Source organism: Chamaea fasciata, unplaced genomic scaffold (genome assembly GCF_029207755.1).
Source record: "Chamaea fasciata isolate MVZ Bird 193981 ecotype frontalis unplaced genomic scaffold, bChaFas1.0.hap1 SCAF_6, whole genome shotgun sequence".
NCBI classification, from domain to species: domain Eukaryota; kingdom Metazoa; phylum Chordata; class Aves; order Passeriformes; family Sylviidae; genus Chamaea; species Chamaea fasciata.
In genome coordinates, this window is record NW_027094091.1 from 55,503 (window position 1) to 83,316 (window position 27,814).

The 27,814-nt window shown below is 52.1% G+C and overlaps 4 long non-coding RNA genes across 5 annotated transcripts; 1 reads left to right on the top strand and 3 right to left on the bottom strand.

Moving 5' to 3' along the window:
* The first annotated feature begins 2,673 nt into the window (after positions 1–2,673).
* On the top strand, positions 2,674–3,765 carry LOC136290792 (uncharacterized). Of its 2 annotated transcripts, XR_010721381.1 has the most exons (4): positions 2,674–2,746; positions 2,942–3,080; positions 3,220–3,342; positions 3,447–3,765. It is a non-coding gene; the product is annotated as an uncharacterized lncRNA (long non-coding RNA). The 2 variants fall into 2 exon arrangements; XR_010721380.1 differs by lacking the exon at positions 2,674–2,746 and having other exon boundaries at positions 2,998–3,084.
* LOC136290793 (uncharacterized) lies at positions 2,927–6,705 on the bottom strand. The gene is made up of 3 exons (XR_010721382.1): positions 6,612–6,705; positions 4,910–5,556; positions 2,927–3,013 (listed from the first exon to the last, which is right to left on the bottom strand). It is a non-coding gene; the product is annotated as an uncharacterized lncRNA (long non-coding RNA).
* A 1,681-nt stretch (positions 6,706–8,386) lies between these two features.
* LOC136290481 (uncharacterized) lies at positions 8,387–9,739 on the bottom strand. The gene is made up of 2 exons (XR_010721143.1): positions 9,700–9,739; positions 8,387–8,526 (listed from the first exon to the last, which is right to left on the bottom strand). It is a non-coding gene; the product is annotated as an uncharacterized lncRNA (long non-coding RNA).
* Positions 9,740–16,753: 7,014 nt separating this feature from the next.
* On the bottom strand, positions 16,754–20,391 carry LOC136290482 (uncharacterized). The gene is made up of 4 exons (XR_010721144.1): positions 19,668–20,391; positions 18,283–18,505; positions 18,056–18,121; positions 16,754–16,990 (listed from the first exon to the last, which is right to left on the bottom strand). It is a non-coding gene; the product is annotated as an uncharacterized lncRNA (long non-coding RNA).
* Between the last annotated feature and the right edge of the window lie 7,423 nt (positions 20,392–27,814).

Below are 27,814 nucleotides of genomic sequence, written 5' to 3' on the forward strand. Positions count from 1 at the left end.
CATCCCCTTCTCCCGTGGCATTTATCCACTCCAGCCCCAGCATTCCCATTGCTCCTCATTGTTTTGGGCCGGCCTCTAGTGCCAAGATCCTTATTCCACACCCTGGGGCTTTATGCCTCCACTGGCCTCGCAACCGGTGTTTCAGCCCTAGCCCTACAACCTTTACTGAAGTAACAACAACTATCTAGCAAAAGAAAACAAAAATAAACCAAAATAATGTAATAAAGCGACGAAATTATTGAAACGGAGTAATAAAGAAAAAAATCATAATTATTTCGAATAAAACAAAATAAAACATTAAAACTGAAAAAAATGCAGCTTTATTTTTGATATCTTAAGCGTTACTTTGTATCCAGAAACCACGGAAGCACTTCTCCCCTGGTAGCCCCAGCCGGTCTCCCCGCGCCGCACCAAGCCCCGCACCAGCCTCCGGCCGTCCGAGTCACGCAGGGCGCGGCGGAAAGAACCGGGCACGGCCGGCAGCGCTGCCCCAGGACACCGCCAGTCCCCACACGCTAGCACAGACAGACGCGGGAGTCGCGTGCGGGCTCACCGGCGCTCCCCTGACCGGAAGCCGCAAACATCCCGTCCTGGCGCAGCCGCGCTCCTCCGGCCGCGCTCCTCCGACCGCCCAGTCCCACCCGTCGCTCTCCGCGCCGCCGCCGAACTAGCGCCGAGACCCCTCAGGGCACGCTATTTATCCCCCAGGGCCGGGCCACCCCAGCCAATCACAACCTGAGGCAGCGGCGGCCGGGCCAGCCCAACCTATCACAGCGCAGTGTCGGCCCGCCAATCCCGGCCCGCCCGTTCCCGCCCCCCTCGGCTCCGCGACCCCCCGCTGTCCCCTCACGCCCCGCTCCCGCCATTCCGCCCGCTCCCCGCCGTCTCCCCGTTTCCCTGGGAGAACTCCCGGCCGGGACCTCAACGGGGAGCTCCCGCCGCCCTTCCTGGGTCCCGGCAGCACCTGCCGAGGCTGCGGCAGCGGAGGCACGGCTCCGCTCGTTCCCAAAGCCGGGGCGGCGGGAGGGACGCCTCAGGCGAACGGGGGACCGGGACCGGGCTGAGGGGCCGGGCCGCGACTGAGCGGGCGGATCTGGGCGGGACCGCGCCCGGATTGAAAGGGCGGCTGTGATTGGACGGGGCGGAGAAAGGCGGGCCGGGATTGGCGGGGCTTGGCAGCTGAGGCTGCAGCCAATGGGAGCGCGAGCGCTCAGGCGGGCGGAGCCAGGGGCGCTCGGGGGTCCGCGGTCGCCCGGGGTCCCGCTCCCGAGACCCCCGTCCCCTTCTCCGACCCTCCCTGTGCCCCGGTCCCGGCTGAAAGGCCCCTGCAGAGCCCCCACCGGAGCGCCCGTCGGCACTCGGGGCAGGGAGGGGCGTAGCCGGCAGCCCGGCCGGGAGCGGTTCCGAGTCGCCAAGGCGGACTCTGCGGTAGCAGCGCGGGCCAGGGAGCGGCGGCGACGTGGGGGGGAGGGGGGTCGGCGGCGGGGAGCGGGGGCGCGTGCAGAGCCCGCTGCCGGCTGTGGGCGCCTCTTTCCCCGCAGCGGTTCCGCTTCTGCGGGGACTTGGGCGCCCCGACTGGGTGCTGGCCGAGATCAGCGCTGGGAGGATCAGCACCCTGGCCAAGATACTCAAGTGCCCGCCCCCCGCCTGCTGCGGGCCCGCTGCTCACCGCAGGGGGGGTCAAGCGCTTCAACACTACAATGGCATAATCAGCAACATTATTTAATCTCGTGTTCTTCATGCAAGCCTCAGCGTTAAGAACACTACCGGCCTCTTCTAGTAGTAATAATATGCGTATATTATGTATATGTTATTAGTATTAATATTTAGGTAAGAATTGTTAGTGTTAACACTGATAGTGAGTGTGTTAGCTGGTGTTTACCGTGGTGCTCTGCTCTCCCACAGTATGACAAGATCCCGAAGCTGCCCTTAGATGCAAAGTTAGGTGAGCACGGCTGTCCTTACCACGATCCCCTGATGGAGCCATGCTCCAGGCATGGGCAGCAGTGTGTCTGGGGATGCCTTTCCAAGGTGACAGAGCTCACCCCCCCTCCCGTCTGCAGAGTCGGGGGATTTGAAGGCGACCATTGCTGTCCTCGGCTTCATCCTCTCCAGCGCGGCCAAGCACTGGGTAGATGGTGAGTCTCTGTCAGGTGACCTGCAGCAGCTGGGGCTGCCCAAAGGTTCCTCAGGCGTGCTGGGATGTTGCTGACAGTTCCCAGCCTTGCCTTCACATCCAGATGGAGGGCAGGCTGGCTGCTGTGCTGTCCTCTGTCACCTCCCTTCTGTCCATCAGTCCCTGGGGCCTCCCCAGGTGCTTTGGTGGAGTTTGGCAGCTTCAGGTCTGGTGTGAGCAGAGGGGTTCTTCTCTTGTCTCCCCTCAAGAGCAGAGCATGCCAGCGCCTTGTGCCATTCCTTTGAGGAGAAGCAGAGCCCCTTCCAGGACTGGCTCAGTGCCTGCAGCCTGAGGTGTGAGCGGGGTGTTGGGTCTTAACAGGAGTGTGGGGGTCAGTGTAAATCACCATGCTGGAGTGAACCGGGGTGCTGACACCATCCCACTCCCCACCGTACTGACCCAGCTGGGCTCAGTGTGCTGGCACGTGGATTACACCCTCAGCTCCAGCGACTTGCAGGAGGTCAATGAGCCCGTGGTGCACCTGACCTTCAGTGTGCGGGACAGAGTGTGAGAAAATGACAGCTGTCCCTGCAATGCTCTCGGCCAACAAGTTCCAGGTGCTGCTGGCAGGTGAGGCGCCCGGAGGGGTGGCAGCAGGGAGGATTCTGCAGGGGAAGGTGCTGTGGGAGGCACGCTGGGAAGGGGATGCTGGAAGGGATGCTGCAATACCAGCAGCTCCCCCACATCTCCGTCCTCTCTCTGCAGTTCTGAAACAGCCCTGCCATTCCCTCCATCTGCCCCAGACCGCTCACCATTCATTTGCAGGCTTGGTTTGATAACCAGGATGCCATGGCAGGAACAAACAGAACTTTGAGATTACAGAAGATGGGATTAAACCTGTTTATGGGAAGAGGAGAGATTCAATCAACCCCCTACGAAAAAGATGCTGTAAAATGCATGAGCTGTTTGTATGATCTTTTAACCTAATTATTGTAGTAGAAACTATTAACCTTCCTGAAATGGTATACAAGCTTTTGGAAAACCTCAGTGAAACCAAATTCTGATCACTGAATCAGTCTTCCTGTCTCTCCTTCAATCGCCAGTAGCTGAAGGGCCAAGGAAGGGACGTGCTCGTGGGAGGAGGAAAGTGACTGCTGCTCCAGCCTTGCCTGAGGTGCCTCCAAGTGTCAGAAGAAGCTGCTGGACATCTGCTCGCAGGGCCAAAGGTGAGACTGGCAGTCCCTGTGGGGGCTGTGGGGAGCTCTCCCACAGCCCATGGGGCAGAGCCAGATATGCCCTCTGACTCCTCATTTCCCTCTTCCTTCTCCAGGTGCAGCCCCTGCCATGTGAGTGTCACCTGCTGCCACCTCCTGAGGGACATTTAAGGGGCCAAGAGGAGCTCAGGCAGGGCCTGGCCACAGACGGAGCTGCCCTGTACCTGTCCTCACGCTTCTTTGCTACTGTTGCACCCTGCCAGTGTGGGAGGGAGAAGCTGAGCCTGGTGGTGGGGCTTTTTATGGCCGGCCACAGGCATTTCAGGGGAAAAGGGTGAAAACCACATGCTGTGCTGGACTCTGACTCTTTCCTCTCCCTCTTCCCTTTCCGGCTGCTGATCCACTGCTTTTAGTTGACTAATAAAGTATTTTGTGTAGAAATCACCGTGCGTGCCTTTTCATGGGAAGGATAAATCCCTGTGCCCAGTCTCTTCCCCACAGGGGCTGAAGCAGACTTCCCCTCCACCTCATCCCCAAAAAATAAAGGTAAGCTCAGCCTCCCCAGTCCCAGGAGTGAGATGCTGCTCAGAGGCAGACACTAAAAGAGCAACTACAACAAAGCCCCTGGGAGGAGGAAGGTCAGTGCAGTTACCTGGAAACAAGTTAAAAAAACAGGCTCCAGCTTGTTTTTACATAATCCTCATGATTTTTTTGTGTTTCCTCTTCTGCAAGGGTGGTGCAAGGGACAGGCAGAGGGAGAAGGAAGGGAGTAGAGTGTGTTTCTACACTCACTGCTAGGCAAGATGAAGGCTGCAACACAGGAGTCACTGTGGAAGCTGCTGCTCCCCACACCTCTATGGCTGGAGCAGAACTTGTGCACACCAGCCTTTCTGCACCTTTGTCCACACTTAAAGAACTCAGAACTCGCTCAAGACCACCTACCCTGGCTGGGCAGTGGGCAGCTGTCCTCCTTCCCTGAGGAGCGGGGTTGTTCAAGCGCGTCTCTGCAACACTTGGGTGCAGGACATGGGGACACTGCTGTTCCCTGGAACTGCTGCCTTGCACAACGCTCGGGATGGGGAACAGCTCAGTCTGTGATTTGAGCTCACAGTGTTGGCCTGGGTGGTTGCAGGAGGACCAGGAGGTCAGAGAGCACACGAAGGCTGCAAAGGAAAGCCTCAGGCCCTGTGGCTTCAGCAGCAGGTGGCCCCACACAGCCAGATGCTCCAGGAGGTCACAGCTGGGGGACAAAGCACAGGGCTGAAGGGACTGATCTCCATCGCCACATGCCCCAGCCCTTCTGCAGGGACTCACAGCATCGCCTCCGTAACGGGGAGGGAGGCCTGGAGCCGGGCGGTGACTGTGCTGCCATGGGCCTCGTACAGCCAAACCACCAGAGCCTCAGCCCTGTCCTCGGCCTTTGGGGCAGCTCAGACAGACGAGACAGGCATCATCTCTCCAACACCAGTTGCTGTGCTCAGCTGAGCCTGGCCACCACTCGGTGTGGGTGAAAGAGCAAGCCCTGCCCAACAACAGCACCTCAGCCCCCTGCCCTCCCCTCGTCCACCCCAGCACCTGCCTGACAGTCTCCAGCACGATGGCGCGTGAGCTGACAGAAAAGGCACTCCAGGATGGGCACTGGGCACAGCTGGCTGGACCACATGGAGGGGGCAATTCAAACTGTGGGCTTGCTGAATCACACCAGCCTCCTGAACGGAACCTGCAGCACAAGAACCTCCCTCCAGTCAGCCTCTGTACACTGATGGGCAGCACGACGGAGAGGGATTAAAAAAGAACAGGGACAGCAAACAGGACACAAGGATCCCATGGGAAACAGTGGCACGGGGAGCACCACAAAGCCACAGAGAATAAGCATGAACACGAGGCGTGGAGAAAGATGGAGAAAAAGAGAGAGTGCCAAACACATGGCAAGGACAGAGGGATACAGAGACAAAGAGGGAAACAAGGACCCAGAGAGGAAATGACCACAGCACACCAGTGGGGAAAGACAGGCAAGATGCTTCTCACTCCAGCCACTACACAAGTGCAGCTTCCCTGGAATTTCATGCTCAGCATCTCTTCCAAGCTCAACAGGTGAACAAACAGGTACCGCAAACACCTCCTTTCTTTGGACAAACCCATTGGGAGAACCTGGAATCCAAGGATGGATCTTAACATGGCAGTCCCACTTGCTACTCTCCACCTTTTCTCCAGCTTAGTCCTGGGCTGGAAAACAAAAAACAACACTTAAAAACCAATCTAGAGGTGTCTTGAGGATGCCCAGGCCTGGGAGAAAGAGAGGTCCCACCACCACCCTGTTGGCCTTTTCCCACTCTGAGGAACTGTGGAAATGCCCATACAGTTCCTAGGTGGACAGCCTGGGATGTTTTCTGCACACCAAATGCCACAGCCCTAAGCACCAGAAACCGGAAGATGGTCGGGATTGCAATTCACAGCCTCAGTGAAACCTGTGTGGGACAGCCAAATCATCAGTGTGCAGAGGAATTAAAAGTCACCATTTTTAAAAGTTAAAATATCCATGGAAGTTACTGGCTACTTAAAACAGTGTGCTTCATACAGCCTCCCATGCTTATGGATTTATCAAAAGAAGCAGCTTCAGGTTCCTTCCTTTTGGAGCCCAATTCCAAACAGGAAACTTCTCACATCTGCTCCTGAGAGAGACAAATGGAACTTCAGGAGCTCAGGAAAGCGACTCCCTCCCCTGAGTCACGTCTCACCTGTCCGAGCACCCACAGAGCTTTTATACTACCTCTCTCTCAGCTTTCCACGTTCATTTAAATGTAAGAAGCCTGCAAGCTCTGCCCCAGCCGCATCTTCCCTGCGCCCCAGCACTGCCCCACCCGCTCAGGTGCTGCTCCCTTCTGCTGCGCTGCCCCTCGCCACGGGGCCGAGGTGGGAGAAACCGCAGGTTTTGCTTCCCAGGAAAGGCTCCGCCGGGCGGCCCCAGCCGGCCCCGCTGCTCCTCCCCGGCTCCGTGCCCGCGTCGGGACCGCCTTCGCCCCACGCAGCCCCGGCCGCCCGCTCCCGGCCCGGCTCCGCTCGGGGCCGCCCCCCGCGGCTGCCACCGCCGTCCTCGGGGCTTCTCCCGGGACCGGCCGTTCTCCGCTCCGCTTCAACCGCGCTGCGGCAGCTCCCGCCCTCCTCCATTGTCAGCACAGCCCTCACGGCCGCCACTGCCGCAGCCGGGGCCCGCGCCCGGCGCTCCCGAGCCGCTGCCGGCGGCCCCGCGGGGTGTGACCGGTCAGTCTCCCTTTCTTTACCTGAGTCCCAGCCAGGTTTTCCGGGCAGCTTTCAAGAAATGTGGCTGTAACTGCAGATCAAAAATGAAGTAATTGTGATAGCATAACTGGGGTGAGGAATGACATTCTGAGTGTGAACAGAAAGCAGCCGCTGCTGCTGGTCGGGCCGGCCGCCGCCCGGCTCCAGCAGCGACAACGAGTGCTCCCGCTCCGGGCACAGCGGCCCCCGACATCGCCTTCGAACCGCCGGCCGAGGAAGCGACAGGGAGGGCGGGCACCGGTCCGGGATCACCCCGAACTGCCCTCGGCTGAGTCCGGCTGCTGGCCGAAAGTCGGCGATTTTCGTCACGCCTCGGCTATTTTCGGCTGCACTCGGTTACAATAGGTTGCGAGCAGCGTGCCAAGACTTCCGCCCTTCCTCGCCGCCATACTGGTTGAGGCTGAAGCCACTTCCGGTCGAACCGTCATCTTCAGTGCGGGCACTCGCTGGGGTGCCCCCCCGCTGCTGGCACAGGCGCCTGGCTCAATGGACCGCCGGCAGCGGCGCGGTTGAGCCCCCATCCCGTGTCCGCACACCCGCAAACGCCGCGGAAAATCGCGCCCGGACGGCTCCGGGGTCCGGGTCGCGCGCGCAGGCAGCCGGCTGCCACGCGCCCGGGCTCCTTGCCTTTTTCCCTCCCTTTTGGCCCCGAGCTGCGGGCGGGCGGCAGCGCCGCCCCCGAGCTCACAGTGCGGGGCTGCCACGCGCGTCGGGGACGGGCACGGGGGACAGCTGCACTACCGCTCTTTGCCCACAGGGTGGCAGCATTGCCACACAGATCAGGCGGGACGGGCGGAGGGGGACAGCTGCACTACCGCTCTCTGCCCACAGGGTGGCAGCACTGCCGCGCGGCGGCGCGGAGCGGAGGCATAAACGAACGTGCCCAGGAATGCCCTGGCGAACAGCCTCCGGAATAAACGGCCCAAAAGACCCCCGAGCACACCTGCGAGAGCCCTGCCAGCAACCAGACCGAAACAAAAAAGCCTTTCATTCAGGCTCTATTTCAATATTTTTTATCTTTGTGATTCTGATATTTACATTCATCATTACAATTCATCTTTTATATTATGTACATTATACATCATGTATTATGTTTATTATACCATTATATTTATTATATATATTAGATATAGAAAGTTATATAAAAATAATTTATTATTTATTATGTAATGTTATAAATAATACATTTCATTTAAATATGATTATGTACATTATAGATGTTTATATTATGTATATTACATATATTTATAAAACGTGTAGTATGTAATAGTATATTGTGTATTTATTATTGATATTATTTTTCATATCCTATACTTTTTGTTATTTTTCTTTTTCATTATTTTTTAAATTCGTTTGTTTATATTTTAAACGATATTTTACACTAGATGAATTCATGAACCTAACACATCAGAAACACAATTAATTTGAATTAAATGAGCCTGGTTTTCTAAGGGGTAAAGTTTTAATCTTTATTTAAATAATATGGGCATATTTTCTCTATCTGTATGGGGTTTTTTTGGTGGGTTGCGGGGGAGTTTATTTTGGGGGTTTTCTTTTTTTGTTCGCTTTGTTTTGGATTTCTTTGCTAATAAACAAGCAGGGTCGGAGAGTTCAAAATAAAACGTCTACTTTGTTTTTATTGCTCCCTCTGAAATACGCCTCGACAGCCTGGACAGCAGGCTGCTGCTGGTAACACTGTGCACGGGTAGGAGGAGACCTGGTCGGGGCTGGGAAGGAAAAAACGGCACCACGGTGGTCACAGCTTTCTCCCTTCAGGAGTTTTATGGAGCAGAAAATACAGAGCTTTTGCCAACTGCGCTCTCTATGACATCCGGACGTCCAGCGGGCACCGAGGTCATTTCTCATCTTTCTTGCCAACAGCCAAACTCCCAGACGCTCGGGGGAAGAAAGAGTATGGGGAAAAAAAAAAAGGAACAAAGAAAACATGAAAAAATAAACCAAAACTATAGAAAATAATAAATAAAATTAAAATACCAAAAGAAAAAAATTTCAAAGTAACAAAAAAGTGGAAAAAAAATTTAAACAAAAAATTAAAATAAAAAACGAAAAGTAGTTTTAACAAGTAAATAAATAGCTAAAGAAAAAAAATAAAAATTAAAAAACTGAAGAAAAAGTCTTTGAAAAACCACAAAACGCAACATGAAAAACCACAACAAAAGAGCACAAAAATACAAAAATAACAAAAAATAAAATACAAAATTAAATAAACGCAGCTCTCACCTCCTGCCACTGCCTAAAAAAGCGCCATGGCTTTCCTCAATTATGCAGCAATAAGGGAAACAAACCCAGTGCCCCCCAGAACAGAAGGTTTTCTAGACAATTCCCACTTTTGCTTGGAAACAAATTCTATTGTAGTGGGAAGCTCATTTTGGACAAACATCCAAATGTGCCAAGGTAGGAAAGAACCAGCCCCTTGTGTCCAAGGAACAGCAGCTAGGCCTGGATTCAGGTTTTAATGGCATTTATGTAATTAAAAATGCAGTAAATTGAACTTTACAAAGAGACGAATCGTGGCAAATAAATACTTCAAAGTTTTCTTGGGAAATCACAGAATTTTGTGGAGATGGTGCTGGACAATTGCTGATTTACCAACATTAATTGGGTAAATTTCCTTGGAAATGTGCTCTACAAGGTACAAAAATTCCAATTAGGATGGAAAATTGGAATAAATAAATATTCCCTTACTAAAATCAGAGAGAAAATCAGAGTTATTCCTTCAATTAAAAGGAAGGAATAACATCTAAATCCAAGCCTGCCTGGAAAACAAGCTCAGGAATTTCTAACATTGAAAACTTTTGCAAGAGTCATGAAGTTGGTGAAAGTTCATGGAATGATGATTAAAAATCTGCTTCCTCTGCTCTAATTTTAAAGGGAAGTGGGAATTCAACAGGTCCAGTTACTCCTATCCAAGAATGATCTGTGTTTTGTGGGAGTACCAATGCAAAGAAACTCCAATCTTACTTGGATTTGACATCTGAAACTCTCAGCAGAGTTGGCAAGTTTCAGTGGAACAAAAGAGCCACAATTCCTGCAATAACCAAAATTCACCTTGGCAAAAACAGGAGGAGGAGGAGGAGGAGGAGGAGGAGGAGGAGGAGGAGGAGGACACCAGGAACACACTCCGGCTGACAGCAAGGATTTCTTGGAAAAGGCAGGAAATCAAACTGACAGTCTCTGTCCAGTTATGGCCAGGCAATTATCCAGGAGTCAGAGAGAAAAGTGGGAACCTTGGACTGGGATAAGGCCTTCCAGTGGCTTCACTTCCTACTGGCTCTCTCCTTTTCGCCAACTACCTGCAAGAGGAAAAGCAACAGGAATAAAGTCTCAAACAGGATGGCCTTGGTCCAGGCAGACTGAAATGCAGCTCCCAGCGAGGGAGGCCAGGCTGTGCCTCGGGGAGCTCCGGGAATCTGGGATTGCCCGTGGGATTCAAGGGCTGGAAAAGCACACCCACCTGCCAGGTTCAGTGCTGGGACCGAGCAAGGCCGGGGCTCGGGGGCAGCAGTTAGAGCTGGGACTGCAGGAGAACACCCCAAACCCGGGTTAAACATCCGGCACGACACGCAGCACGCTCCGGGAGAAACTCGGGCGGGAGAAGCCCCGGGATGCTCCACGTTCCTTGCCCTTGGCAGCTGTGCCAGGGCCTCCCTCAGAACGCTGACCTCACCGTGCAGCTCCTACAAAATAGGAGAACTTATGGGAATCACCCAGCAATCCATGGACTTCCAGTTATTAAGAACCACAGCTGCAGCGAAAGGTGCCCAAACTCTACTGCAAACCAGCAGGGCTGAGGAGACGCAGGAATTTATTCCAGAGGGGACACAAGGATCCCTCAGCCAGCCAGGATTTCTGGGCAGAATTCCTGCAATAACCAAAATTCACCTTGGCAAACAGAGGAGGCGGAGGAGGAGGAGGAGGAGGAGGAGGAGGAGGAGCAGGAGGAGGAGGAGGAGGAGGAGGAGGAGGAGACCAGGAACACACTCCGGCTGACAGCAAGGATTTCTTGGAAAAGGCAGGAAATCAAAGGGACAGTCTGTGTCCAGTTCTGGCCAGGTAATTACCCAGGAGTCAGAGAGAAAAGTGGGAACCTTGGACTGGGATGAGGCCTTCCAGGGGCTTCACTTCCTACTGGCTCTCTCCTCTTTTTGCCAACTGCCTGCAAGAGGAAAAACAACAGGAGTCAAGTTCAAACACGGACAGGATGTGCTGGCTTCAGGCAGACTGCAGTGCACCTCGCAGGAATCACTGAAAGGCATGAAAGGAACCAAGGGAAATTAAAGAAGAGCTGCCACCTCCAAGGGCTCTCCAAGGCAGGCTCAGAACCCTTACCAACGATTGGCTTTAATACAGCAACTCACACAAAGTCACCAACACCACACGGACACAGCACCGTTCTTTTGGAGTGGAGTTCTAGAGAAATGCGGAAGAACGGAAAAGCCTTCCTAAACCCGGAAACTCCTTGAAGAGATAGACAGGGCACAGCTGCTGACAGAGCCTTGGGATTCAGGGGGGAAAACCCCAAGTTTTCAGTCTTTAGCATCTTCCACTCTGCCATCGTTGACAGCAAACACGGCTTCAGCCTCAGGGAGACGCGGAGAACTCCGAGATTTTGCAGATCCTGCTCTCACCTCTCGCCCCATATTTTTCCTTTCTTCCAAAACGATGACAACAAGAAAAGTCAACTATTGCAGTTTTGCTTGCTTGATGTATTTTTTGGTTTTACTTACACGTGACTTTCAGATCCCCATCCACACTCAGAATCATTCAAACCTTTGAGCACAGAGCCTCCAGGCACCGCTTATTTCTTCTGAGATTTGATTCAAGAAGACCATTTTTCAGAGCCTGACATGAGATTGGCAACTAAGTTTCATTTTACAACTCTTCCCCTTTTTAAACTGTGTTTCCTCAAAGCTTCCCAATTGTGCTAAGCTTAGAATTCACCCCAAGGAAGACCTGAAAAATGCCTTGCCATTTCCTTTCCTCCTCCCTCAAGCTCCATCAGGCTGGCAGAAGGCATTAGTACTGTTTCCAGAGCAGTTGGCCTCACTTGTACTGTTGGTCTGTAACGGCTGCAACAAAATACGCCCTCCTGGAAGCAGTTCAGCACTTACTGATCACTTCTTTGTTTTGGCACTTCCCAGCCAGGGCCTGCGGGGCCTCCTGCAGGTGCAGGTCTTCGCTGACAAGGCTCCACTTGTGCAGCAGGAGCAGCAGGAGCAGCAGGAGCAGCAGGAGCACCAGGAGCAGCAGGAGAAGCAGGAGAAGCAGGAGAAGCAGGAGCAGCAGGAGCAGCAGGATCAGCAGGATCAGCAGGAGCAGCAGGAGCAGCAGCAGGAGCAGCAGGAGCACCAGGAGCAGCAGGAGCAGCAGCAGGAGCAGCAGCAGGAGAAGCAGGAGCAGCAGCAGCAGCAGGAGCAGCAGCAGGAGCAGCAGCAGCAGCAGCTCCCTGAAATTTTAGAAAATATTAGAAAAATACAGGCAAAAAATCTCACCTCTGTCCTCCCCTAAGGACACCCCCAGGACATCATCCCAGTTTTTCCCAGCTAGGAGCTGCAAGGAATTCAGGCAGGGGAAATGACATCAGGGAACAGCTTTGTAAAGTCAAAGGCAGAAAGAGAAGATCCACCAGCAAAGGGCAGGAAAGGGGAAAGGTTTCTGAAAACATTTCTGCAGTCTAATTAATAATTATTTCCGCTTCCCCAGCGAGAAGAACACAAACTCACAGCCATTCAGGCCTGACAGTCCCCTGCAGCCAGAGCTCAGCACACATCCACAGAAGCAAGTCCAGCATCTGAAAGAAAAAAAAAACAAACAAAAAACAAACACAACAATCAAACCAGTAGGAAAAGGTGATTTCTTTGGCTTCAAAGTTATTTCAAGTTCTTAAAGCCCAACACAGCTGATAGGAGAAACAGAGCCAGGGCTCCTGGCAGACAGAGGGTGTTTTCCCCCCGAGGGGATTGCAGAGGAATTGTCTGGGATTTGGACTGTCCCTCGGGGTGACACCAGTTGCTGTGACTTCTATCATTCCATATGTTTGACTCCCAAAACTTCCCAGCCCAGGGGCTTGAGCTGACAGGGCAGCAGAAAGATTGTTCTCTGTGTGGTGCCCAGATTTGGGGTTCACTGTCACCTTTGCTAGTTTAGATGAATTATACCCACGGCCCCGAATTCCCTGCTCAGTTCCTGCTGCAATAACCTCACAGTGCCTCACGGAGCACGGATATTCCCACACAGAGCTGCTGCTTGAATGCCAGACGTGTCAGGAACCAGCAGAGCTTCCAAGGAAGCTCAGCAGGATGGGGACAGGATAGGTTTCTATTCCATAGATTTGGTTAATTATAACCCTCACCCCCTGGGGGTCACCTGTCAGATTTCCCTGGAATTCAGCCACCCCCCTGAGCTCGGGCTCCAGGTGATGTTTCAGAGCAGGAGAAGGCACTGGCCGGCCTGTGCTGAGGCAGCCCCTGTGCCCTCGGGAGGACACAGCTCCCTGCAGGAGCTCAGCTCCTTTCCGAGCCCCAGCAGTGGCCTCTGCAAGTGCCTTTCCCTCAGGCAAGGGACGCCCATCCCTGCCTTCAGCACACCTCCAGTGGGACCCACCTGCAAAAGCTTTCCATCGCTTCTGCACTCCGGCCGGCTCCCTGGAAAAGTCCAGACCTCATCCAAACGAAACTCCATCCCACTCAAACCTTTGATTTTGAGGCATCTCCGAGGGCCGTTGCTCTGGATTTAATTTCTGTGAGGGAGGAGCGCCTTGGCTTTAATGCTGCCGACGGGTGATGTCCTCAGGCTGAAAGGGAGGGGATTTGGGGTGGCCAGGACATCCCTGGCAACTGTGTGGGAGCTCCGGGAGGTGGGAATTGCTGTCTGAGCCCCTCTGCAGACAGCCCGAGCCGCCGTTCCCGGGCAATGCCAGCTGTTCCCCGGGGAGCTCTTGGGCTGTGGGTGCCTCTGTCCGGGCTGCAGCATCTCCCCGTGCCCGGCGGGAGCAGCCCCTGGCCGAGGAGCCGCGGCAGCCCCGGGGCCGTGTCCGTGCCAGCCCCGAGCCCGGCCCCGGGCCCTGCGTTTGGCCGCCGCTGCCACGGGCGGGGCCCCGCAGGCACAGCTCCTCCCTGCACATCATCCCAGGGCTGCTGGCCCCGCTGGGGCTGCCGGCCTCCTTCCTCCCTGCGCCTCCGGGCACCCGGGACACCTGCAGGAAACCCCGAGGGACACTGCAGGCGGCACGGGGGGGCACCGAGGCCTCCGGCCAGAAAAGCAGCCCCGGCCTCAGCAGCTGCCATCAGTTTGGCCCGGCAACACTCACCTGCAGGAAACGCCCCTGTGCGGGTGGGACCGGCCCTGCCTCTCTGCAGAGCTTTGGCCGTGGAAGAAGGGAAGCCTCAGGACTTGTCCTGCTCCTTTCCGCCCGGAAAGAGACTTTGTGTGAGTACTTTTACGGCAGCTGTTGGGTAAATCCTGGAAAGGACAGGAAATCAGCGTCACTGGAAGAGCTTTGTGCTGTCGTGAGCTGCCAGCCACTTCTGCCCTCGAGCCATTCCAGGGGCTGGTGTGTGAAGCAGCTTTGGCAGAGAAGGCGGCACTGCACTTACCTTAGTGGGGCCAAGCGTTGCCATCCTATGGAGGTCCATCCCCATAATGCAGAGATTGGTTCAGCTGCTTGGAGCAGAGTCCGGGTAATGCCAAGGTGCTGAGTTCGATTCTCAAACGGTCCGTCCGCTTGAGAGTCAGATTTTAGGATCCCTCTCAGCCTCAGTATATCCTGTGACCTGGAAATAAGAGGAAAATTCTCGGCTGAGTTTTAATAAAACAGCTTTTGCCATTGCAGGGTGTGAGCTGCACTCGGCGATTTTCGGCCGCGACGAGCCCCACGAGCCTTCCGCCCTTCCTTGCCGCCATCATGGTTGCGTCTGAGGCCACTTCCGGTCCCGCCGGCATCTTTTTTGCGGCACCTCTAAGGCCCCCGGCAGGTGTTTACACAGACGCCTGACTAAATCCACGAATTTAAAAGCAAGCGCGGCGCGGCTGAGCACACAGCCCGTGTCCCCACACCTGGAGACGCCGCGGAAAATTGCGCCTGGGCGGCGCCGTAGTCGGGGTTTTGTGCAGGCATCTGGGTAAACGCCTATAGGGTCCTTATTTTTTCGCGCCCTTTTGGCCGCCCTTTTTGGAAGGTCGGGTGCCTCGCGCCTCGGCGCCATGTTGTGAGGGGCGTCGCGTGACTTCCGCTTTTGCTCGCCGCCATCTTTGCTGCGGCTGAGGCCACTTCCGTCCCGGCCGCCATGTTCTTGGCGCCTCGGCATAGGCCCCCGGCAGGTGTTTACACAGACGCCTGACTAAATCCGCGAATTTAAAAGCGAGCACGGCGCGGCTGAGCACACGGCCCGTGTCGGCACACCTGGAGACGCCGCGGAAAATTGCGCCCCGGCGGCGCCGTTGTCGGGGTTTCGTGCAGGCATCTGGCTAAACGCCTATAGGGTCCTTATTTTTTCGCGCCCTTTTGGCCGCCCTTTTTGGAAGGTCGGGCGCCTCGCGCCTGGGCGCCATTTTGTGAGGGGCGTCGCGTGACTTCCGCTTTTCCTTACCGCCATCTTTGTTGCGGCTGAGGCCACTTCCGTCCCGGCCGCCATGTTCTTTGCGGCTCGGCATAGGCCTCCGCCAGGTGTTTACACAGACGCCTGACTAAATCCGCGAATCCAAACGCAAGCGCGGCGCGGCTGAGCACACGACCGGTGTCCCTACACCTGGAAACGCCGCGGAAAATTGCGCCCTAGCGGCGCCGTAGTCGGGGTTTTTGTGCAGGCGTCTGGCTAAACGCCTATAGGGTCCTTATTTTTTCCCGCCCTTTTGGCCGCCCTTTTTGGAAGGTCGGGCGCCTCGCGTCTCGCCGCCATCTTGGTAGTGGAACCCACTAAAATGCCCCCTCGGCTCCTCCCACAAGCGCCTGACTGAATGGACTGCAGCCCGCGGCGCCGCTGCGCCCCCATCCCGTGTCCGCACACCCGCAAACGCCGCGGAAAATCGCGCCCGGACGGCTCCGGGGTCCGGGTGGCGCGCGCAGGCAGCCGGCTGCCACGCGCCCGGGCTCCTTGCCTTTTTCCCTCCCTTTCGGCCCCGAGCTGCGGGCGGGCGGGCGGCAGCGCCGCCCCCGAGCTCACAGTGCGGGGCTGCCACGCGCGTCGGGGACGGGCACGGGGGACAGCTGCACTGCCGCTCTTTCCCCACAGGGTGGCAGCATTGCCACACAGATCAGGCGGGACGGGCGGGAGGGACAGCTGCACTACCGCTCTCTGCCCACAGGGTGGCAGCACTGCCGCGCGGCGGCGCGGAGCGGAGGCATAAACGAACGTGCCCAGGAATGCCCTGGCGAACAGCCTCCGGAATAAACGGCCCAAAAGACCCCCGAGCACACCTGCGAGAGCCCTGCCAGCAACCAGACCGAAAAAAAAAGCCTTTCGTTCAGGCTCTATTTCAATATTTTTTATCTTTGTGATTCTGATATTTACATTCATCATTACAATTCATCTTTTATATTATGTACATTATACATCATGTATTATGTTTATTATACTATTATATTTATTATAGATATTAAATATAGAAAGTTATATATAAAATAATTTATTTATTATGTAATGTTATAAATAATAATACATTTCATTTAAATATGATTATGTACATTATAGATGTTTATATTATGTATATTAAATATATTTATAAAACGTGTAGTAAGTAATAATATATTGTGTATTTTTTATTGATATTATTTTTCATATCCTATACTTTTTGTTATTTTTCTTTTTCATTATTTTTTAAATTCGTTTGTTTATATTTTAAACGATATTTTACACTAGATGAATTCATGAACCTAACACATCAGAAACACAATTAATTTGAATTAAATGAGCCTGGTTTTCTAAGGGGTAAAGTTTTAATCTTTATTTAGATAATATGGGCATATTTTCTCTATCTGTATGGGGTTTTTTTGGTGGGTTGCGGGGGAGTTTATTTTGGGGGTTTTCTTTTTTTGTTCGCTTTGTTTTGGATTTCTTTGCTAATAAACAAGCAGGGTCGGAGAGTTACAAAATAAAACGTCTACTTTGTTTTTATTGCTCCCTCTGAAATACGCCTCGACAGCCTGGACAGCAGGCTGCTGCTGGTAACACTGTGCACGGGTAGGAGGAGACCTGGTCGGGGCTGGAAAGGAAAAAACGGCACCACGGTGGTCACAGCTTTCTCCCTTCAGGAGTTTTATGGAGCAGAAAATACAGAGCTTTTGCCAACTGCGCTCTCTATGACATCCCGACGTCCAGCGGGCACCGAGGTCATTTCTCATCTTTCTTGCCAACAGCCAAACCCCCAGGCGCCCGGGGGAAGAAAGAGTATGGGGAAAAAAAAAAAGGAACAAAGAAAACATGAAAAAATAAACCAAAACTATAGAAAATAATAAATAAAATTAAAATACCAAAAGAAAAAAATTTCAAAGTAACAAAAAAGTGGAAAAAAAATTTAAACAAAAAATTAAAATAAAAAACGAAAAGTAGTTTTAACAAGTAAATAAATAGCTAAAGAAAAAAAATAAAAATTAAAAAACTGAAGAAAAAGTCTTTGAAAAACCACAAAACGCAACATGAAAAACCACAACAAAAGAGCACAAAAATACAAAAATAACAAAAAATAAAATACAAAATTAAATAAACGCAGCTCTCACCTCCTGCCACTGCCTAAAAAAGCGCCATGGCTTTCCTCAATTATGCAGCAATAAGGGAAACAAACCCAGTGCCCCCCAGAACAGAAGGTTTTCTAGACAATTCCCACTTCTGCTTGGAAACAAATTCTATTGTAGTGGGAAGCTCATTTTGGACAAACATCCAAATGTGCCAAGGTAGGAAAGAACCAGCCCCTTGTGTCCAAGGAACAGCAGCTAGGCCTGGATTCAGGTTTTAATGGCATTTATGTAATTAAAAATGCAGTAAATTGAACTTTACAAAGAGACGAATCGTGGCAAATAAATACTTCAAAGTTTTCTTGGGAAATCACAGAATTTTGTGGAGATGGTGCTGGACAATTGCTGATTTACCAACATTAATTGGGTAAATTTCCTTAGAAATGTGCTCTACAAGGTACAAAAATTCCAATTAGGATGGAAAATTGGAATAAATAAATATTCCCTTACTAAAATCAGAGAGAAAATCAGAGTTATTCCTTCAATTAAAAGGAAGGAATAACATCCAAATCCAAGCCTGCCTGGAAAACAAGCTCAGGAATTTCTAACATTGAAAACTTTTGCAAGAGTCATGAAGTTGGTGAAAGTTCATGGAATGATGGTTTAAAATCTGCTTCCTCTGCACTGATTTAAAGGGAAGTGGGAATTCAACAGGTCCAGTTACTCCCATCCAACCTTGGACTGGGATAAGGCCTTCCAGTGGCTTCACTTCCTACTGGCTCTCTCCTTTTCGCCAACTACCTGCAAGAGGAAAAGCAACAGGAATAAAGTCTCAAACAGGATGGCCTTGGTCCAGGCAGACTGAGGTGCAGCTCCCAGGGAGGGAGGCCAGGCTGTGCCTCGGGGAGCTCCGGGAATCTGGGATTGCCCGTGGGATTCAAGGGCTGGAAAAGCACACCCACCTGCCAGGTTCAGTGCTGGGACAGAGCAAGGCCGGGGCTCGGGGGCAGCAGTTAGAGCTGGGACTGCAGGAGAACACCCCAAACCCGGGTTAAACATCCGGCACGACACGCAGCACGCTCCGGGAGAAACTCGGGCGGGAGAAGCCCCGGGATGCTCCACGTTCCTTGCCCTTGGCAGCTGTGCCAGGGCCTCCCTCAGAATGCTGACCTCACCGTGCAGCTCCTACAAAACAGGAGAACTTATGGGAATCGCCCAGAATCCCTGGACTTCCAGTTATTAAGAACCACAGCTGCAGCGAAAGGTGTACAAACGCTACTGCAAACCAGCAGGGCTGAGGAGACGCAGGGATTTATTCCCGAGGGGACACAAGGATCCCTCAGCCAGCCAGGATTTCTCCCAGGCTCTTCCCACTGCTCTCTAAGGACACAAACAGCAGTTTTTCCCTCGAGTTCCCCTTTCCATCAATGCCAAGACTCGTGTTCTCCTCCAACCCCAGGTTCAGGAAGGAAAGTAGGAATATTATCACTGCACAGACTGTCCAGGAGGGTGTGACTGAGGCAGCAGCACCAGCTCCCACTCCACTGCTGCTCTGGATTCCTGAGCAGCTCCTTTCCATCCTGCCCTTCCCAGCACCATTCCCTGGGTGCCATGTCCACAGACACCTTCTCCATGCAGCTTAAAACCCACAGACACCAACAGAAAGGAGATCAAAAATCAATTCACATGTTGCTAGTCAGAGAGAATGGGAGAGGCCTAAAAATCTGCATTTATTTTAGAACACTAGAGCAATTTCTTCATGACCCTGACTATCAGTGATGGGCAGATAAACACCTTCTTTAACTTACTACCTGCAAAAACATCAAGTTTCAAGTTTAGTAAAGATAAAATTTTGCTGCAAAAATAAAAGAGGTGGGATGTTGGTGTTAGTGCTTTAACCTTCGGACATTAGCGGGTATTTGTAAAACAAATTCATTATTGAAGCAGCTAACTTGAAAATAAGGGGTTTTTACAATAAAGTTGACCAAAAAAGAGTCTCAAAATTAAGATATAGGCTGCACAAATATTTAAGAAAAAAAAAGTTGTCTTTCGTGCGTATAACCTGCCAGCCTCTCATGTTTTCAGTCCTTACCATTTATTTTTACCAAGGTGATGATTAAAACCTTGTCAAAAGCTCAAAAAAAAAAATTCCAGGACAAGGCAGGTGTTTTCCCAAGTACCCTCAGTGTGGAGCTGTGTCAGCCACAAGTGTTTGCTCCCGCAGCCCAGCCCGGAGCAGGCTCCAGCTGCTGCCCAGGGGGGTTACCAAGGGACTCACCTGTTTGAAGCTGTAAACGCAGGTGGCCTGCACTGGAGTGCCAATAAATGTGAAATGTGTGACTCTCACCTTGAATAGCGATGGATCTTCTCAGGGGAGCCCCTCACCCAGGATGGGGGGCTCTGCCACGGATTTCATCTCTCCGCATCTGAAACAAAGTCAGGACAACAGTCAGAGTGCTGCAGGATACCTTGACAGCTCCAGACATCTTGTGGCAATCTAGGAATACCCTCTACAGTCTAACCACACCCCACATCACAAATTTCAAGCCCCCAGGACTATTACCCTCGTACCCCTACACCCAGACTGAGCAGCAAGGCAGAGCAGCTCCGGGCCAAACACACACCAACACCCGTGACACAGCACAGGACAAACGAGGGGACGCAACAGGGACAGAAAACTCTGGGCAAGAAGAATGACCCTGAGGGTCCAGAGAACTCGGAATGAGATGACCGAGGTGAGACGGAAGGTGAGCTGGCCAGGCTCAGAGAACCCTGCAGGAACAAGATGCCATCGGGATGACTTATCCCAAGAAACGCAGAGATGGATGCCCGAGAATCCTACGGTCAGAATCCTCCACCTGTCTTTGCATTCTCACAAGACCTAACCCGCCGGAATGGATCAGGGCGGTGCACGGCTGTCAGTACAGCTCAGAACAAGACCCGAAAAGGCATCGGACTGGATGCTTGTGAAGAGAGATGGATTCTGATGAGTGTCCGAGCAGCTGAGACAAAGGCACCTGGCTGAGGAGCACAGAGATCAGAAATGCTAAGACTGATGCCAGGGGTTTTGACAGGCCCCTGAAAGGACTAAAGGAAAAGACAAGACACCAAACAGACAGAGTGCACAAGAGACAAGTGACACAACACACACCAGGACTGCTCTGCCCTGCACACCTCAGCACTGACATGAAAAATGAGACTTTCCCTTCATGTAGCCTAAGGGGTCACATCTTGGTGCCCCCAACTCCAAATCTGACTTAAAAAACCCCTCCCGGTGATCCCTGCCCTGGCATCCTGCTTTCATCCCCTCTGTGAGCCACAGCCCTCCACTTATCTCTCAGGCATCCAGGGAGGCAAATCCCTGCCAGGTCCAAAGAAGGCCGCCTCTGCCTCAGGAAAATTCCTGCTGTCGCCGGGCTGTCGTCTCTTAGTCAGCTACAACAAAAAAAACCAAACATGAATGCGTGATCTTAGCAGCCCATCACCCAAAACCCGACAATTCTGCTACTCACTGTCTCCTAAGCTTGCCTGTGTCCTCGGCCCCGCGCTTCAGCTGCGCTCAGAGGCCAACGCCGGCGTCGCAGGGTCTGCCTGGGTAAAGAGCAGACAAGGTGACGTGGCAGCGCTGGAACTTGAGGGGACCCTCCCTCCTCCTCCTTCTCCTCCCTGACTCACCTCAACTCCTCGGCCGTTATCCAAGCCTACCTGGATGGGGCCTTCCCAAGGAGAAGATCAAGGCTCCATCACAGACTCCTGGAATGCTCCCGGAGGGCTCACGGGTGAGGTGACCCGGGTCTGTCGTCCCGTTGGTGAGAGGGGAGCTCGGCCTCCTGCGAGTGGACTCCCTAAAACGCACAATAACGGAGGCTTAGAGTTGCACCAGCGAGTGAGGCTTGAACAATAGCAACGGCTTCTGTCCACCCGTCACTGCTCACCTCGCCCACGTCAGCTTGACTGCTGAGATCCGGCTTCACCACCTAAAAATAAAGACAAAGAACAGAGCTGTAACACAGCCATCATTTACACCTCCCCTGCAAACAGAAACAGGGACTGACCTTCTCAGGGGAGCCCCCTCACCCAGGATGGGGGGCTCTGCCACAGATTTCATCTCTCTGCATCTGAAACAGAGTCAGGACAAAAGTCAGAGTGCTGCAGGATACCTTGACAGCTCCACACATCTTGTGGCAATCTAGGAATACCCTCTACAGTCTAACCACACCCCACATCACAAATTTCAAGCCCCCAGGACTATTACCCTCGTACCCCTACACCCAGACTGAGCAGCAAGGCAGAGCAGCTCCGGGCCAAACACACACCAACACCCGTGACACAGCACAGGACAAACGAGGGGACGCAACAGGGACAGAAAACTCTGGCAAGAAGAATGACCCTGAGGGTCCAGAGAACTCGGAATGAGATGACCGAGGTAAGATGGAAGGTGAGCTGGCCAGGCTCAGAGAACCCTGCAGGAACAAGATGCCATCGGGATGACTTATCCCAAGAGACGCAGAGATGGATGCCCGAGAATCCTACGGTCAGAATCCTCCACCTGTCTTTGCATTCTCACAAGACCTAACCCGCCGGAATGGATCAGGGCGGTGCACGGCTGTCAATACAGCTCAGAACAAGACCTGAAAAGGCATTGGACTGGATGCTTGTGAAGAGAGATGGATTCTGATGAGTGTCCGAGCAGCTGAGACAAAGGCACCTGGCTGAGGAGCACAGAGATCAGAAATGCTAAGACTGATGCCAGGGGTTTGGACAGGCCCCTGAAAGGACTAAAGGAAAAGACAAGACACCAAACAGACAGAGTGCACAACAGACAAGTGACACAACACACACCAGGACTGCTCTGCCCTGCACACCTCAGCACTGACATGAAAAATGAGACTTTCCCTTCATGTAGCCTAAGGGGTCACATCTGGGACATCCCCAGCTCCAAACCCGACTCGAAAAAATCCCTCCCGCTGACCCCTGCCCTGGTACCCCGCTTTCATCCCCTCTGTGGCTCCAAGCCCTCCACTTATCTCTCAGATGTCTGGGGAGGTGAATCCACGCTGGGCCCCAAAGAAGGCCGCCTATGCCTCTGGGAAATTCCTCCTGTCACTGGGCTGCTGTCTCCCAGTCAGCTACGATAAAGAAAACCAAATATCAAAGCATAATCTTAGCTGCACATCAGCCAAAACCCAGCAGCTCTGCTACTCACCGTCTCTTAAGCAGGACCGGGTCCTCGGGCCCCGTGCGTGCTTCAGCTGAGCTCGGAGGCCGACGCTCGCAGCGCCAAAGCCTTAGAGGCATTACTGGCACCGAGCCCACCCACCGTGGCCTCCATTAGGGCTGTGAGCATCCCCGGTTAGAGCAGGACAGGAACGCAGGGTGGACATCCCCGGTGAACCTCAACCCTGTGGACTCTGCCCCACCACGGTCACTTCCTGCCTGGCCCTAGCTTAGGGCTACTGCCTGCACCTCTCAGGACTTCTGGCCTTGTCTTGCGTTAGGATTGCTGCCGGCACCTGCTCTCAGGGAAACGGTGTTGGCAGCAGCGCTGTGAGGGCCGGGATGCCTGTACTCTGACTTGTATCCTAGGCTGTACCCCTGATTTTCACTGTGTGTTCTCTAGTCCTTGAGTCCTTTACCTCAGCCTCTGTGTGTATCACTGTAACCTCCCCCCTTCTGAACCCTGCTTCTTCAGAGCCCTAGACCTTGCAGCCGGGGACGCTCTGCACCGTTAGGGTCCCAAGAGCTGTCCCGCACGCAGGACAGGTACATCCACAGTTGTTCCCTGCCTACCCTAAGAAACGTGGCCCTGAGACAGGGCAGAGGCTGACAGAGCCGAACTCTTTGCGGTGGCAAAAGGCACGAAGCCTTACCAACCGCCGCCTCGAGAGGGAATCAGGAGCACTTCCACCGGCTGCGGAGAGACAGGGAATCCCAGGGTGGGTGGGGCGGGAAACCCCCGTTATCCCCAGCCCTGTTGGATCCTGCTCCCCACTATCGCTTCCTGCCTGGCCCTAGCCTGACAGTGTCTGCACAGGTCAGAGCTTCTGGTGTGTTCCTGCACTAGGGCTGCTGCCTGCACCTGCTCTCAGGGGAAGTGTGCTGGTAGCAGTGCTGTGAGGGCCGCTACACCTGTACTCTGACTTGTATCCTAGCCTGCTCCCCTGAGTTTCACCGTGTGTCCTCTAGTCCTCGAGTCCTTTACCTCAGCCTCTGTGTGTGTGGCTACACCTCCCCCCTTCTAAACCCAACTTCTTTAGAGCCCTGCACCTCGCAGCCAGGCCTTCTGGCATTGTCCTGCATAAGGGCTCCTGCCTGTACCCGCACTCAGGGAAACGGGCATGTCTTTAGGGCTACTCCTTCGGGTCTGGGGTAGGGGTGGGGTCGGGCTGGTACACCTGTACTCTCAATTGGCACATCTTGGACATCCCTATCTCCACACCTGACTCAAAAACCCCTCCTGACAAGTCCTGACCCAGCACTCCACTTTCATCCCCTCTGTGGCTCTGAACCCTCCACTTATCTCTTGGACGTCTGGGGATGAGAATCCACGCCGGGTGCCACAGAATGCCGCCTCGCCCTCTGGGAATTTCCTGCTGTCACCAGGCTGCTGTCTCTTATTCGGCTACAAGAAATAAAACAAACATCGATGTATGATCTCAGCAGATCTGTTGGCCAATCGGTCAGGGCGTAAGACAAGTGGACCACCTAAAACACACAAACAATAACATATGCTGAAGAGTTACACCAGAAACACCACCACACTTAACTGCATAAACATATAAATTTTCAAACAGACAACTCCAAAAAAATTCCAGCAAAAAAAGCCAACTCTTATCACCCCCAGTCAAACTACTGAATATAATAAAAACAACCCCACGTCCAATCCCCTCAATAATACTCCAGAACATATACTCAGAGCCCCCCCAAAGTTAAAGACTTCCCCCTAGCCAAATAAAAAGGAAAAAGCCCATGTCTTGCGACCCATATTAATTCATTAACTTAAAACTTTAAAAATAAACATTAAAGTTTAAACCTTTAGACAACACTAGCACACCATAGACACCAATCCCATCACTACATGCCAAACCAAAACTTATTTCAACCTTTTGTGCTGCTGCTGCTCGGCACAAAGGTTTGTGCCTCAGCACCTCCTGAAGTAATGTTCCACGCCCAAGGCCTCCCCCAGCCCCTGTGAGATGAACTCACCATCCTTCCATGAGCCTCACCTGGGAGCCCAGCATAAACCCCTCTCCTCCCACAGCTCCGTGCCAAACTCAGCTCGGGCTCCCCTCTTAAAGCAGTGCTGGCAGGACCCGCCCCCTCGTTATCCTGTACAGCTTCCACCTGTCCCCTCATCAGTGTGACAGCTCTCACCTGGGGCTGCTCTGTCCCCTCAATCAGCCTGTGACAGCTCTCACCTGCAGCTGCTGCCAGTCCCAGCTGCTCATTTCCTGGACATTGCACTGTGTGCACTGACACGCTGGGGCACCGGGCTTTCCTTGCTGTGAATAAGGATCCCTCTGCTCCTGCACGTGCCCAAGGCTGAAACTGGGATTCCACCTCCTAAATTCCGTTTGTGTGAGGTTCACAATTCCTAAGGAAATTTCCCAGCAATCGTTACCCTTCATTTACATTTTCTCCTTTGGAATCATCACTACCTTGTCTTTCTGTGCAAGGGTTCCAAACGTTCATTGGGAGTTCAGTAGCCGGGTTGGCTTGTTTATAACTTAGCTGACAATCCCAGGCTAAATCCAAACACCCAGAATTACAGGCAAATACGGAGACAGTTTATAGATACTGCCCTCCCCTGGTAGGTAGCTCTTCCTTGCACTTCCCTGGAGCAGATTTACTCCATCCTTTCTTCCCAAAAGCACCTCTCCAGCACAAATCCCACTTTTTGGACACAAACCAAACAGAAATCTACTACAGCGCGGCCTGGGGGGGGGCCGGGGTGGAGCCCAAGGCCACTGTCCAACCAGTGCTGCCTCTGGCTCCTCGTTATTTACACTGAGAGCATATTGTAGGACGCTCTGCAGCCTTTCTTTGCCATTCTGTATTGGAAAGAGGATGGATATTAATGACACACACGTCCACAAACAGTCTTTACGGTTCTTCAAAAAGTTAATAATGCCTGTAATAAAAATGGTAAGTAATATTGTGTCTCAGATTGTTTAAGAAAGTGGAAGTTCGAGCTTTAATGTCCTCCTGAGAGACGCTGAATAAAATCTGTCCCCTGAGTTTGCACACAGAAATAAAATACCGATTTTTTTGATCAAACAAGTTAGGTCTGTATGAAAACAGCTGAGGAGGCTTTCATGGCTCAGTGTGATAATGGCAGAGCACAGAACATTAAAGATGGAATGTTAGTTCCCTGAATTAATGCCCTGATGGAGATAAATTCTTTTGCAAAGAGACACAATAGTTTCCTCTCCTTGTTTCTGAGTTCCCGAGCGATCCTGTAATTCCTAACCTGCACGAGTGCAGACCCATCTGACACGGGTAAGTGACATATCCGGCTCCTGGGCTCCAAGCCACGTGTCCCCGATGTCAACGGAAGTCAGGAACACAAAAACAGCTGTGGAAGAAAGTTGAGAGAAAAATCAGAACATATATTCTTCCCTTTCCACACAGTAATACCAAGCCAAGCTGTTCACCTCCAGGATTATGTTTTTAAATGGCTCCCTAACTACTTTTCCTAGATGGAAAATCTGGAGTGGCTTTGCCCATGCAAAACTAATGATCCTACTCACAAGAAGGAACAAACCAGTTTCCTGTTAAACAAAACAGTTCGAAATCTGACCTGTCAGCTGCTATCATTGACCAGCAATAGCAGTCAGCATCCAGGCCTAAGTGGACATTTTTTTGCAGACTATCTCCCCTCTTGAAATCATTTTGGGGTTTTTTTTTTTTACACCTTTTGTTTCATTTTAGTCCTTGTGTCCCAACACAAAATTTTGTGTCCTAACACGATCAACAACAAATACAGAATTAGCTCAATAAAACCGCACTTTTCTGATGGAAATGTCACCTCTAGAAACTGCAAGGTTTTTATAGGAATACTGTCTCAAGAATTCAGTAACTTCAGGTATTCCATACCACATGATCCTGAGATTGCTTGGGCATCCAGAGTTTATAGTATTGGCTGAACTGGTAGAGCTGAGGATACTTAACAACTTTCAGGGACTTGAGATCTTTATCATAGGGCTGGAACATCAAGCAGAGAGCAAGTGGTTCTCTCTGAGAGGGCAGGAGGTCAGTGAAAACAGCAACAAGGTACTCCACGATGCGTGCTCCTAGAAAAGTAAAAATAAATTAAACTATTAACATGAGCACAGACACTGGGGCAACCCTCATTCCTTTGGGCCTCGGCAGCAGCCCACAAAGCATCACTCAGAAAAGTATTGAATAAGATCAAGAAGTGTTTGTAGTGACCTAGACAAATGTTCCTGACCACTGAGATACCTGAAAAATCCTCCACACATCAGTACTTGCTGAAGTAAATAATCCACCCTCACTGTGTTGTGCTAAACATGCCTGTATTTCAACAGCAAAACACCCCTGCCAAGCCCCACCTCAGCGAAGAGCTGATTTGCACCGGGGGCACGCACCCCAGTGAACGTGTGCAAGTTAAATAGAATTTTCTTTCAGAATTGGGACTTCCAGTCCACCCCCGGTGCTACTCGATCGCCAAATACACCCAGAGAACGCAGTGAGGTGCTGTGGAGTTGGCAAGTCCTGCTCCAAGCCCGCCTGATGCCCCTGGGACTCCAGCGCTTTCTTCAAGGAGGTGGCAGAACTTTGCCACCAGAGCTTCATTTCTGAAATAGTTTTCTTTGGAAAATGCATCCATTTCCTATTTAACAGCGCAGTCCTCTCTCCCTGATCTCGGAAGAGCTGCCTACAGCCATGGAAACCACTTTCCTCTCCTGGTCTCCACACTCTGTCCTTTAAAACACTGTGTTACTGAAGCCAACTACCTCCAGACCCAGACTGTCCATGCAGGGACAGTGTCTCTTCTCTTCAAGGTCAGGGAAAAGTGGCAGAGGCACCTACAGAGCTTCAATGCCTCTCTTGAGCAAGAAACACCGTGGATTTGAATCTCCTTCTGCTTGCAGGGAAGATAATGTCATGTCTTAAGCTAAAAAAACGATAAATGGTAAAAAAATTATTAAAAATGGGTAAAAATGATGCCACTTCTCACTCCACTGGTAGAAATGACACATTAAACCAAAAAATCTGTACCTGTTCCAGTTTCAGACTGAAGCAACAGCATATTCCTGGCTTCTAACGCAGCAGGAACAACAGCACTGAAGGGAAATGTTTGGACATCACATCTTCATTTAAAGAGAGCCCAATTTCTTCATCTAAGCCATCACTGCCCTCGCTCAGGACATCCACCATATAATCAGGACATCTAATAAGTGAAGAAAAAAATCTAAGCAGAGGATCTAGACTAACTGGGAAAACAACAGAGGCAGAACGCAACACTCCAGG